Source organism: Trichogramma pretiosum, unplaced genomic scaffold (assembly GCF_000599845.2).
Source record: "Trichogramma pretiosum strain Unisexual culture from Peru unplaced genomic scaffold, Tpre_2.0 scaffold1, whole genome shotgun sequence".
Taxonomy (NCBI): domain Eukaryota; kingdom Metazoa; phylum Arthropoda; class Insecta; order Hymenoptera; family Trichogrammatidae; genus Trichogramma; species Trichogramma pretiosum.
The window spans coordinates 3,648,520-3,653,712 of record NW_019641703.1 but is presented as its reverse complement, the minus strand read 5'-3'; positions in this window follow the sequence as shown (position 1 = coordinate 3,653,712).

Here is a 5,193-nt window from a genome sequence, read left to right as displayed (position 1 = left end):
GAAAAAAAAAATTCATCGTTCGCTGTGCTCGCGTCGCAAGCTTTCGCGCGCGCGTACACGACAACGTATGACTCGCGCGCACGCTTAACCTTGGCTCGAGTGAGAGAATTGAAAAAAAAAGAGGAAAAAAAAACGTGCCTCAAATGAACTTGAAAACTCTCTCTTTCTTTCCCTTGGCTGCACGAAAAAAGCTCGATCTCGCTCGCTCGCTCTCTCACTCGCATAAGCTAGCGTGATAAATATTTTTATCCAGTAAAAAGCGTGAAAATATCCGGCTCAACGCCTGCTTTGCTAGCGGCACACACACACACACACGTACATATATATACACACGTATAATGTACGCGTACACAGGAGTCGGTCTCTTTGCCAACACGCAGCTGGCTGGCTTGGTGTGTGTGTTTTTTTTTCAGAGGCAATTTTTTCCTCCATTTTCACGTGCCACGCACGCGTGCGCGTGCGAGCGTAAGCGCATTTAATTGGCAGCTATGTAGCTTTTCAGGGTGAGCAAGAGAAAGAGAGAGAGAAACCATTTTTTTCCCTCTTTCTCGCTCTTACGTGCTTGCTGCACGGTACACGAAGCTCGAGCAGGTAGGTAGGCATGACGCAAGCACCGTAGAGAAGCCGAGCTTGCAGAGCGAGCTATATAGAGTCAAAGTAAGCTCGGGCGCGCCCGGCGCGTAGATTTAAATTTCCCTCTCGGCAGCAGTCGTGCGTATGTTTTTGGGAGAAGTACCACGCAGTAGTAGTAGCATCAGCATCATCAGTAGCAAAGAGCGAGTCTGTGAACTACCCTCTTTCACTGTTTTCTTTCTGCGTAAGCACAGAAACACACACAGAGAGACAGGAGCAGCTTTTAGCTATTAATAGAAAAAAGAGGGCTGGATGTGTACGTGCGTAGCTCGACTCTCCAACCTCTACGCGATGTACACTGCACACATATATATTTATGTATATATGTAACAGGGGGGTCCAAAGGGGTGAAGCAGCAGCACACACGAGTGAGCTAGCCTCCAGGCAGCAGCAGCAGAAATGGGTGCTCACGTGTGCCAGTCAGCGTATACTACTATGGGGTCCTGCGCGCGAGATCGTGTACCATAACGTATATAGTTATAGTATATACGTACGGGCCGAGACCGCGCGACAGAAAAGCAAGGGAGTATTTTCTGCTGCTTCTGCTGTGCTATATATAAAAGTAGGTACACTCTACTCTCTCTCGGAGAAAGTGAGAGCGAAGAACACATTTTGCGTTGTGAGATATATACGTAGAGAACTCCGTGTTTTTGTCGTCGTCGTCGTTGCTACCTCGGCCGAACCACCTCGCATAATTATAATACCGTATACGTAGCTGGCAAAGCTTAACTGCGTAAAAGAGAGAGAGAGACGACTAGGCTTTTGTGTAAATTTAATCGTATTTTACATGATCGCGTATTTTCACTCCGATTACGAGCTCCGAAAAATAAATAAATGTATAAAATGAAATGGATAAAAACAAAAATTGATATTTCCGTGCGTCGCGATTGGATTTTGGTTCTCGCATGCGTCCGAGCCTCGAAAAATAAAAATGTAGCACTCGGCAAAATCGTACTATAATATACGTGCGCTAAACCTCCACTTCAACAGCGTGTGTGCGTGTGCGTGTGCGGCATTCAAGAGAGAGAGAAAGATTGAAAGATATAATATAAAATGCCCGGGTTATTCAATTTCCATTATATTATACGCATAACAGATCTGCAATGGCACTTTTCACGGGAGCCGCGGCGAGTCAATGCCAGAGCTGCTGCAGCTCGGCCCAGCGCAGCGCGCATCAGCGGCAAAGTATTATGGAGAGCTTTTACGAATTATAACCTGTCCGGTCCTATTTGTTTTATCGGCTACGAGCATATGTATATACGTATATCTATCTATCTATATGCATAAGCGCTCGTATATATATAATATATAAATATGGAATCATTCGGTGAGAATTTTTATCCTGATTATCTTTGCAGCAGCAGCAGCAGCAGCGGGACGTGAACGCGGCGGCGGTGGCGCGAATCTGCGCTCGCTCGCTGGCACATTTGGAAAATGAGAACAATGTATACGTGCTCGCTGTATGTAGGCTTTGCCTACATACATACGACACATACACACACACACACACACAACGCAATTGCGCGTTTCAAACAAATAACGCATTATTCCCTGCAAATATATAGTTGTTGTATTATTTTGTTAAAATATTTTGGCTGCAAGCTCGCGTCCAACGTATTTCCTACTCTACTCCACGCGTGTAACGAATAATATTCAAAGAAATTTTGCATCATGCGAGGCTACCATTATTATTGTTGTTATCGTGCCGCACGTTATATTAATGATCATTTTCTAGAGTATATAAAGAAAGAGAGGAGAGATACGATTTTGTTGCGCGCGTGCACACACGTTTATATGGTACACACGTACGTACGTAAGCGGGCCGCTTTTATTATCATGCCCAGGTAATACGTATACGTAGAATCGACTCTGTGAAAATAATAATATCCTGCGCCCAGGCTAGCTGAGAGAAAGAGAGAGCTAAAGGACCAATCAGAAAGTGTAGCCAGTTGTGAAAATATCCCAGCTACAAAAGTATTATTTATAGTATAGAACGAATATAACGAATGAAACGTCCCCGGGTGGTGCCTCAGCTCCTCTCTGCCTGCCTGCGCGAAAGAGTATACGCGCGCGCACAAATAATCCAAATTATCCAGGTATAAATATTAATTAATTAAATACAAAGCTCTCTCTCTCTCTCGCTGGGTGGAAGCTCGGGTGTATGCTTGCGCTGCTGCAACGAGAGAGAGAGAGGAAGAGCTGTAGTAGCTACTGCTGCTGGCAAGCCTCTCTCTAGTCATTGGCTAAAAAGGAATCGGCTGGCGCACAAGTGTGTATATTTATAGGGGGAATCGGCGGAACTTTTCAACAGCGCGCGGGAGGGAGTAAATAAGTACGTATATATACACAGAGATACACGTATGTGTGTTTACGTGTATATTATGTATATACGTGAGCTTTGCAGAGAGAGAGAGATACACTACCAGCAATCGAGTGTGTATATGTATTGCGAATGTTTTTCCGTGGCGCGCGCGAGAAAGTATATATAAAATCAGAGGGCGAAATAACGGCAAAAGCTCGCCGTGTATGATGGTACTGCCTACGCGCGTCGTGTATATTATACACACACTCGTACAACTCGTTTCATCCCTCCTCTCTACGCGGGGCTTATTTTTCTACGCGCTCACTTGGTCGCGCGCAACCGATGCTACTACTGCTGCTGCTTACACACACACATACATGGAGCAGAGGGTCAAGCTCTATCTTTCTCTCTCACGCAGAGCGAAACGCTTTTTCCTCCACCCGCGAGGCAGGCAGGCGTATACATACATATACACGACGACGACCTCTCAACATGAATTTTATTATGCATTCACGCACTTTTATATACGTATACATATCCATGCACGCGCACACCCTCGGATATAACTATGTATGTGTGTGTGTGTGTGTGTGTGTGTGTGTGTGTGTGTGTTTGGCGCCCGCGCATTACAGGTATTCAACTATAGCATGCGGCAGTAGTGGAAGGGAAGCTCCCTCTTTTTGAGCAGCAGCAGCGGTGGCGGCAGCAGCAGCCTCCCTCTTTTTATCTCGTCGTCCTTTCTGTCTCTGCTTCTAGTAGTTGTAGTGGTAACAGCAGCATTTGTAGGTAGGTAGTAGTAGTAGTAATACTCGACCCTCTGCAGGAAAAAGGTAGGTTGTAGCAGAAAGAAGGGGGGAGAAAATCAGCTATAGTGCGCGCCTCGGTACCGTACAACCCCATCCCCGCCGGCAACCCGACCACCACCACCAGCACCCAATGGCAAAGCACTCGCGACTAGTGCTAAAAACGCGGAGGGATCGATACTAAAATGCTTTAAAATCTCGCGGATTTTATACTCGCGCGCATACACACTCACAGATGCACACGTATAGAGATCTCTCTCTCTCTTTCTCTCCGCGCTTATGGCTGGCTGTCTCACTCGCGAGAGCGAGCTAGCTAGCTGCTGCTGGGCCACCCACACCACCACCCCCAACCCAAGCGCGTGCCAGTATAAGCACCCGCTGCCGAGCGCGCGTTTCTCTCGCCATTCGTTTTTCCGATTTTCCGCCGAAGGAGAGCAGAGAGGAAGAGAGGCTGGTCTGTGCGCATTTCAACGTACATTACTGTTACTACTACTACTAATACTGCTGCTAGTAGTTTAGCTGTTTCTGCTGCTGCTTTTGCCATCGTCTGCACTCTTTCATGTTGGAGAAACGAGGATATGGAGAGATGCTGCTGTACGATATATAGACTAATGTTCTTTTTTTTAACGCACACGAGTTATACACGTACATACACATAATAATATATAGTAGTATAGCTAGCTGAGAGCTCATCCCACATTGTCTGTTGCCCTGTCGCAATTTTTCCTCCCTCTAGTTTTATATACCATATCTGCGAGCGACTGATCCGCGCTGGAGGGGATAGCTAGCTAGCTAGCAACGACAACCACGGTGTGCGTGTGCGGAGAGCGCGAGCAAGGGCTTGGTTTATTACGTACTTTTCGCAGGCACACGGCAGCAATGACGTCGATGACGAACTAAAAAAAGAGAGAGAAAAGGAAAAAAAAGGACGAAGAAGAAGTAGAAGAACAAACGAGCTATGATTTGGACGAAGCCTGTCACTGGCAAAGTTTCTCGCCGCTCTTTTTCTCTATACTCCTGCGTTATCCTCGACGAATCCGTATTGTGGCTATCTACTATACGTAAAGCTCACGTCGTAGCCTAGAGCTGCGGATCAGCTTAGATAATGCGTAGACGCGTGTTTCCACCCCTCTTCGGCACCCTTCCAGACGAAGTACTATTTCTCATCCCCATTTCTGCCTGCGTCTAGGGCAGGTGTATGCGTGAGTAGGTGCACACGCAGAGCTTGCAAGCTCTCATCGTATCGACGCATGGAGAGGGAGAGGAAGAGAGAGGCAGGGGCAGGGCAGGTGTTTTTGTACTCGTGTATACGTAATAATAAAACTCGCCTCTCTTTTCCACCGTTAACTGATATTTGCGTTAGCGAAAATTACCGGACGCCCGAGCTTTTACGTCTGTTGCAGGGATTACATTAACAATGGCTCTCTTTTCGAGAGCTGCTGCTGCTGCTGCTAT